Genomic DNA, 9,489 nt, shown 5'->3' on the forward strand with positions numbered 1-9,489 from the left:
AGGAAGAGCGGGAGGGGGGCAGACTTACAACCTTACTGGTGTTAAGGCCAGATCAATGGACAGCAGACTAAGAGCATTTGAGACAGAGAACACAAGCTGAGCACCAGGAAGTATACAATAGTGAGAAACAAGCCAAGGGTCAGAACCATGCAAGAATCTTCACTGCTGAGTGACCTTGCCTCTGTCCTGCTGTTCCTCTCAAGTGTGCCTGCAAAGAGAATGTATACTAGCAGCAGGTCTGTCCCAAATGAAGCAAAAATATAGCAGCTCTAATAGGGATCCATAAGCCACACAAGGATCTTAAACTATAGGCTGACATCCACTGCTGTATCTCTCGCTAGCGCTTAGATCAACAGAAAGGCTACATTTAGTGTTGGCAACCTCCAGGTACTAGCTGGAGATCTGCTATTACAACTGATCTCCAGCCAACAGAGATCAGTTCACCTGGAGAAAATAGGCGCTTTAGCAGTTGGACTCTATGGCATTGAAGCCCCTCCCCTCCCCAAACCCCATCCTCCTCAGGCTCTGCCCCAAAAACCTCCTGCCGGTGGCAAAGAGGGGCCTGGCAACCCTAGCCACATTTGAGATTTTTTTTTTAATGTATTTGTTTATCTGTTTAATTTATATCCTGTTGCATCCCTTCACCCCCTCCCCAAGGACTTGGGTTGGCTCACAACATTTAAAAATACAATAAATACACCGACAAATACACGTAATAAATAGAACAATAAAACCAATTAAAACATTGACTTCATAACAAATTGCTAGGAGAATTAGAACAACTGGCCAGCTCATAGCTTTAGCCAAGGGCCACACAAAACAAAGCAGCCTTACATGCCCTACAGAATGCTAAAAGATCCCGCAGGGCATGAACTTCCCTGGGGAGCTGATTCCAGATAGAAGGGGCAATCACTGAAAATGCCTTGCCCTGGTGGTTGGCAAGTGGGCAATTCGTGGGCCAGGCACCCACAGAAGGCACTGTGATGATGATCAAAGGAGGCGAGAGGGGGGGTCATACTGGTAGAGGAACTCCCACAGGTAGAGCCAGCATGGTGTAGTGGTTAAAAGCAGTGGTTTGGAGCAGGGGACTCCGATCTGAAGAACTGGGTTTGATTCCCCTCTCCTCCACATGAGCGGCGGAGGCTAATCTGGTCAACTGGATTGGTTTCCCCACTCCTACACATGAAGCCAGCTGGAGGACATTGGGCAAGGTACAGCTCTGTTAGAGCTCTCTCAGCCCCACCTACCTCATAAGGTATCTGTTGTGGGGAGGGGAAGGGAAGGTGATTGTAAGCCAGTTTGAGTCTCCCTTAAGTGATAGAGAAAGTCAGCATATAAAAACCAACTCTTCTCCTTCTTCCCTAGACCATTTAGGGCTCTATGGGTCAAAACCAGAACTGTGAATTTGCCACCGGAAGGCAGCGCAGGTGTCAAAGTACTGATGTCATATGTGCAGACCAGGGGGTTCCAATCAGTAATCGAGCAGCCACATTCTGGACCACCTGAAGCTCCCAAAGCATCTTCAAAGGCAGTCCTACACAGAGCACGTTGCAGTAGTCTAATCTGGAGGTGACTGTCACATGGATCACAGTGGCAAGGTCAGAGAGGGACAGATAGAGGGCCAGCTGGTGGGCTCAGTGTAGATGATAAAACGCTCTCTCCCCCACCCTGGACACATGTTTGGCCAGGGTAAGGGAAGAACTGAGCCACACCCCTAAACCCCTAATGGAATCCACTGCAGAGAGCTGGACTTCGTCAAATGCAGGTAAAGCCAGCCACTCCTGAGCCCCGGACGTACCCGGACATAAATACTTCTTATATAACTGTTATAACTTATATAACTTATATAAATGTATATATGACATAAAATTGTGTGCTGGAGTACAATGAATACCAGAAATAGAATATCTCAGTGATCCAATTAACCCAGGAATGCAAGTACAGAAGCAGAGCTAGGTAAAAGCCACTAAGCTGTCTGTCTGGATAAATACGCTAGTAGAAAGAGTAGAAGCAGAAGCCAGGAGCATGGCGGAGTCAGGTCCTAGAGATCTGAAACAAGGGTCAGAGAAGGGGGGCAAAAAGGAGAGAACATGGGAACTGAATGCATCATTAACCTGTTCCTTGGGCTAGACTTCAGTTGCTGTGGAAATATTGGTAACCAGTTAAGGCCACAAAAGCCCAGGCTTGACAGGGGCTGAACTCTGCGCCTCTGATGCCGGAACCCAAGGAATCTCTCCAGGCGATAAGGATTAATTTGCATGGTAACCAGTGAGTCACACGAGGAGGTGACCAGGGACTGGATAAGATAAAGAACAGAGCAGCCAGAAGTCTGTGCTATAGTGGGGCAGGATAAATTCCAGAAAGTACTGAAGGTTACAAGAGCCCTAATATTAGAAGCTATGAGGCTCCTCTGAGAGAGAGGGCATACCTGGAATTTGCACACTAAATATAGCTTATATTATTGGTATCTGAAAATGGTTACAACTTGTCCTGTGCTTTAATGCATTAGAAATGTAATAAATAATGCATCTGTCTGGCTTTATGCATTGGGCAGTTCTAAAACCCCTCTGCTTCTTAAAGTTTGCTTTGCTTGATGCCCGTCCAAGTGTCGCACGTAACAGGTTTACATAGTTAGTTCCTAAGTTAGGACAGCTGTTTCCTCTGTTGTACAAAGTGATGGCGAAACTCTGAGTTTTATATGCTCTGCGGGATTAATAATTCCAGTTCAGTGGTTTTAAAGGCTTCCCGGGTGAGCTGGGTGGGAAGAGCATCGATCTCAATGCATACGGAAACACACATGATAGTTTAGGAGGTCTGTGTCAGCAACTGACAGGGTCACCCTTCCCTTGCGAATGAATCCAGTCCTAGATTTGTCTCCATAGGCCGAAATACATCGAGAGATGGCAAGGTCTTTTTTCCTTGCCAGAGAGAAACAAGGACTGCTGACTGGTTGGATCAAAATGAATAGCATGATCATCCAGCAACACTAACAGGCCTGGAATTTAATATCTGTGTGTAAGTTTGATGTAAGAGTATTTAAATAATAACATTGTCAGTATAAATGTTTTAAAAGATGTTGCAACTACTTTATATTTCATATAGTCGTAGGATTGCCAACCTCCAGGTACTAGTTGGAGATCTCTTGCTATTACAACTGATCTCCAGCCGATAAAGAGCAGTTCACTTGGAGAAAATGGCCACTTTGGCAATTGGACTCCATGGCATTGAAGTCTCTCCCCAAACCCTGCCCTCCTCAGGCTCCGCCCCAAAAATCTCCAGGTGTTTCCCAGTCTGGAGCTGGCAACCCTATATAGTAGACACATTTCCTGTGCTCAGAGTTCTTTGCTTTTGCATCAAACTGTAAGCACAGGAAGCTGACAATGGGCAATGTGTAGGGTTGCCAACCTCCAGGTACTAGCTGGAGCTCTCCTGCTATTACAACTGAGCTCCAGCTGATAGCGATCAGTTCACCTGGAGAAAATGACAGCTTTGGCAATTGGACTCTATGGCATTGAAGCCTCTCCCCAAACTCAACCCTTTTCAGACTCCGCCCCAAAAATCTCCTGCCAGTGGCAAAGAGGGACCTGGCAACTCTAGCAACTCTAGCAATGTGGCATTATCCTATTTGGTTTATTTACTTCAAGGAGCTCAGAGCTCCTTCCCCATTTTATCCTTCACAACAACCCTGTGAGGTATTTTAGGCTGAGAGACGTGTTGTCTGTACACACTATTCTGTAGTCCTTCCAATCACCTTCTATACCTGAGATCAGGTATAGGATAGAAAAAGTTATGTCATGTCTTATCTTAAAATGTATAGTTTTCCCCTCTTCCACATTTGATATCATATTTCCTTTTAAAAATTAAAAAGAGAGCAATCTAGAATACTTGTCATATTTGCTTTCTGTGCTGTGTGTGGACAGGTTCAATCATGTCTGGATGGTTCTTCTATTTTTAAAATGTGACATGGCGGGGGGAATATCTTTGTGGAATCCCCGGAGTTGTCTGACAATAATTAGTTTCACAGTAACCACCCAGCAGTATCAGAACTGATTGACAAATAAATTAACTCTGACAGAAAGCAGCCTGATATAATCAAAAGCAGATAGCAATTTTCCCCAAGCAGCAGGTAATAAAAATGGAAGAAAAACTTTTCCTTTCCTACTCTAAATTAGGAGCTCTACTTATAGCACCTGTCCAGTTCTGTCCTGTGTACCAAATGTTGTCTTTAATAAACTACAATCAAGAGCTTGTGTTCTACATGGCACACATCAATCTGAATGGATATGTTTAGGGTTGCCAACTGCCAGGTAGTAGCAGGAGATCTCCTGCTAATTCAACTGATCTCCAGCCGATAGAGATCACCTGGAGAAAAATGGCCGCTTTGGCAATTGAACTCTATGGCATTGAAACCCCTCCCCAAACCCTGCCCTCCTCTGGCTCTGCCCCCAAAATCTCCCGCCGGTGGCGAAGAGGGACCTGGTAAACCTAGATATGTTCCTTTGGTCCTTTACAACTTTTCCTAAAAGATATTGGGCCAAAGGGAGCAGATTTTTTTTTTAAAAAAAGAGTACATTTAATCGTGTGGTGCACACAGTAGAACATTTTTATAGATGTGTAAGATTGTTTGAACCCTGACCTTTGGAAAAGGTTTTAGTTGCACTACAACTAGGGTTGCTATTTCCCAGGTGGGGGTGGGGTAATTTAACACACACACCCCAACCCCATTGCCTGCCTGTGCTCCAGCAAGTGGTGGGAGGAAATGTTGGGGCCAGATCCACATCCCCTGATTCCATTTCCAGCTGTGTAACTGAAGTGACATCATGGGATGCTCCATCATTCAAGTGAATGCTAGTGCATCCAGCAACATGGTGACAGAAATGACATCATGATGTCAGCTATTCTATTTTTGGAATGAGAAGAGTTCAAGTAAATTGAAAGTAGGCAAGTCACCATAATTTCGGCAACCGAGTTCAATGGAGACAGCGGTCCTATACTTTTGCAGAGTAATATACCGGGGGAAATAAGCTTTCTCTGGGTCCGCAATCATGCTTTCATAGACGGATTTCCACATTTTAGAGTGAATCTCGCTCAAGAGCATCCAGTCCTTCCTGATTCTATCAGACGCCTGCCCTGCAGAGGACTGACTGGCTATACTTTGTGGCAATCATGAAACCACCTCTATCCCACCTCTCCGTCTGGCTGTGTAGAGTGATGGTTGGAGCCATTTCCTCTGCATGGGCAGAGGGTTTTCCGCCAAATATTTTTTTTTTAACACACGGATTGTCTTTTTAAGAAAATGTGCTGCATAAACTGTTACAAGGATAAATATGCTAGGTGCCTGAAATGTTTAACGGAAGTCAAGAAACCTACCAGAAGCAATAGTGGGGGAAGGACTTCATTCATGATGAAGTCAGAGTTTAGTGCAAGAGGGAATAAGTGCAGCAAAGGCAGCAAGAAACAGGGTTTTCCCATAGCAGAGACACACATCCTCTTCTGAAAGGGGACACTTTTGAATGTAGCCTTAATAGGGGTGTGTAGGACATTCTTGCGCAAATGAGAACAAGAAGGAGCATGGGCATTGCCAAACCAGTTATAGCTTGATGAATAGGCAGATAGAAAGATAATTTATGGTATATATTATTAAACATTAAGACAAACAATTCTTTAAGTACATGAGAAGTAGAAAAACAGCTAGGGAGGCAGTTGTACTGATAAGTGACAAAGGGGTGAAAGATTACTAAAGGAGGATAGGGAAATTACAAAGAGGCTGAATGAATTCATTGCATCATTCTTCATTGTAGAAGGCACTGGCCAGTTACCAACACAAGAACCATTATTTTCAGGGAAGCATCTGGGGAAAAAGAATCAGATATTACAAAATGAAATACTGGGGCTAATGGACAAATAAAAAATGAACAAGTCTCAGACTCCAGATGGCATACATCCAACACATATAAACCAAATTGGATTTTCATGGAAAATTGTTGATCTCCTTATAAAAATAAGTAATTTGTCATTAAATTTGTCCTCCTTACCAGAAATGTGGATAGTAGCAAGTGTAACACACATTTTAAAAATGAGATCCAGGAAATTACAAGCCAGTTAGGCCCAAGCTGGGTAGCTTGATGGAAGCTATGATTAAATAAAGAATTATTAAGCATCCATAAGAACTCCCATAGAGGAAAAATTAGCCTAGCTTTGGAAAAAGGAAGTCCTTTCTTATTAACCTTGTGGAGCTCTTCAGAAGTGTATGCAGAACAAGTATGCAGATAAGGATGATCCAAGAAACATTATATACTTGAACTTCAAAAAAAACATTTGAGAAAGTCCTATACCAAAGACTTGTGGGTAAGCTCAGCTTTCCCAGGATGAGAAAAAAAGTCCTTTCATGGATTCATAAATGGTTGAACAACAGGAAGAACAGGAGAGAACTGTGACTGGCCCAGGCTTCATGTGGAGGAGTGGGGAATCAAACATGGTTGTCCAGATTAGAGTCTGCCACTCTTAACCACTACACCATGCTGTACCAGGTGCTATATTAGAATAACTGTTCCCTGAACATAAGAACTGCCGGATTGGGTCACTAGCAGTGCGATCCTAAGCAAAGTTACACTAAGGCCATTGAAGTCAGTGGGCTTAGAAGAGTGTAACTCCATTCAAGATTGCACTGCAAGTCCTCCTAGCTCAGCAGCTAGGACATTTGAAGGGATGCCATGATAACGAGGGAACTAGCTTGTCCTCTGTTGCTTCAGAGACTAGAACATGGAGTAATGGATTTAAACTAAGGGAAAAGCGATTCCACCCAAACATTAGGAAGAACTTTCTGACAGGGTGGTTCGACGGTGGAATGCCCTGCCTTGGGGGGGGGGTTCCCCGTCTTTGGAGGTCTTTAAGCAGAGGTTGGATGGCCATCTGTTGGGAGCGCTTTGATTGTGGGATCCTGCATGTCAGGGGGTTGGACTGGATGGCCCTTGTGGTCTCTTCCAACCTTGTGTGATTTTGTGATTTTTTTTGTGATTTGCCAGTATCCAATACACCACTGAAAATATTCAGGAAACAGTGCTGTTTGTAGTGAGCTGTTCTCTGACATTCAGTCTTAGTTTCTAGCAAAAAAAGAGCATCTTTTGACTGGGTATTATTAATACCATTCTCTTCATACCATAGACATTGGTGCATTTAGTACATGATTTATATGATATTAGTTAACAGTAGTTATTTTTTATTGCTTTGGGGCAAGGTGATCAAGCAGGTGATGGCAGAGCAAGTCCAGGTATTCCTGGATGACACCTCTGCCTTTGAGCCGTTTCAGTCTGGCTTTATGCCAAGCGATGGGAATGAGACTGCGCTGGAAGCACTGGCAGTTGGTCTCAGACTGGCAGATGGGTAGAAGTAATGACTCCCTGTTAATCCTTCTTGATATATATATCAGCAGCTCTTGACACAGTAGATCATGTCGTTTTGCTTCACCACCTTGAACAGCAGGTTGAAATGTGTGGAATGGTATTGTACTGATTTTGCTCGTTTCTCCTGTGGAGAGTATTCCTTGGCTCCACTATCAACCAAAAGGGAGACGGCAGCCAAGAAATCAGAAGGAGATTGAGACTGGGAAGGGCAGCCATGAAGGAGCTAGAAAAGATTTTGAAGTGTAAGGATGTGTCACTGGCCACCAAGACTGGATTAATTCATGCCATCGTATTTCCTATTACTATGTATGGGTGTGAAAGCTGGACAGTGAAGAAAGCTAATAGGAAGAAAATAGATTCCTTTGAAACGTGGTGTTGGAGGAGAGTGTTATGGATACCCTGGACCGCCAAAAAAACAAATCAGTGGGTTATAGATCAAATCAAGCCTGAACTGGCCCTAGAAGCTAAAATGACTAAACTGAGGCTGTCGTATTTTGGTCACATCATGAGACGACAAGAGTCACTGGAAAAGACAGTCATGCTAGGAAAAGTTGAGGGCAGCAGGAAAAGAGGAAGACCCAACAAGAGATGGATGGACTCAATAAAAGAAGCCACAGCCCTCAATTTGCAAGATCTGAGCAAGGCTGTGAAAGATAGGACATTTTGGAGGACTTTCATTCATAGAGTCGCCATGAGTCGGAAGCGACTTGACGGCACTTAACACACACACACAGGATGCAGAGAGCAGTGTGGGGAGGGCTGGAGTCTCCTTCCTGATAGCTGATAACATGGAGTGCCCCAGCGATCTGACCTCTCTCCTATGCTGTTTAATGTTTATGTACGATTGCCTGAAACTTTGGGGTTTGGTGTCAAAAGGTTATGACACCAAACTGTATATACATATATCTATCTTTGTGCCTCCAGGTGCTTCTTTCTCAATTCTTGGCTGTTATTTTGAGGCTGCGGGCCAGTGGCTGAAGTTAAATCCAGATAAGACTAAGGTGATGTTTGCCAGAAAATTTAGTGTCCTGGAGAGGGTTCTGTTGCCTGTGTTAGACAGGATGCCACTGAAGAGTGTAGATTTGGTAAAGGACTTCAGGTAGAAGAAGAGTTGGTTTTTATATACCAACTTTCTTTACCACTTAAGGAAGAATCAAACCGGCTTACAATCACCTTCCCTTCCCCTTGCCACAACAGACAGCCTGTGAGGTAGGTGGGGCTGAGAGAGCGTGACTAGTCCAAGGTCACCCAGCTGGCTTTATGTGTAGGAGTGGGGAAACAAATCCAGTTCACCAGATTAGTGCCTGCCACTCATATGGAGGAGTGGGGAATCAAATCCGGTTCTCCAGATCAGAGTCCACTGCTCCAGACCACTGCTCTTAACCACTACACCACGCTGGCTCCATTTCTGAATCCTAACCTATCCATGGAGAAGCACATCACTGTTCTTGGTAGGAGTGCCTTCTTTCATATGACTGGCCTGGAAAATTTTGCCCATCTTTGAACACACACTGTTCCATACTGATGCAATCCACAGTAACTTCAAGACTAGATTGTTGTAATCTACTCTGCTTGAAGCTGCCCCTAAAAATGAAGCTGCAATTGGTCCTGATGGCTGTTTTTGACCGTTTCACCTTTAACCTTCAATACGGTCCCTCAATACATGAACAACCACCTCTCCCCGTATGAGTAGGGTTGCCAGGTCCCTCTTTGCCATCAGCGGGAGGTTTTGGGGTGGAGCCTGAGGAGGGCAGGGTTTGTGGAGGGGAGGAACTTCAATGCCATAGTGTCCAATTGCCAAAGTGGCTATTTTCTCCAGGGGAACTGATCAGTTGTAATAGCAGGAGATCTTCTGCTATTACCTGGAAGTTGGCAACCCCACGTATGAGACAGGACAGATCTTAAGATCTTCACAACCATGTTTGCTGTCTTTCCCCTCTTTAGAGGAGGTGCTGGGACTATCAGGGCAAGAATGTTTTCTGTGGTGGTCTGCTCCTCATGGAATGGGCTATCAGCTGAAGTAAGATCTGCCTCTTCTTTCATACAGTTTAGGAGGCAGTGTAAATCTGTATTGTTTTGGTGGTCT

Source organism: Euleptes europaea, chromosome 15 (genome assembly GCF_029931775.1).
Source record: "Euleptes europaea isolate rEulEur1 chromosome 15, rEulEur1.hap1, whole genome shotgun sequence".
In the NCBI taxonomy this organism is placed as follows: Eukaryota; Metazoa; Chordata; class Lepidosauria; order Squamata; family Sphaerodactylidae; genus Euleptes; species Euleptes europaea.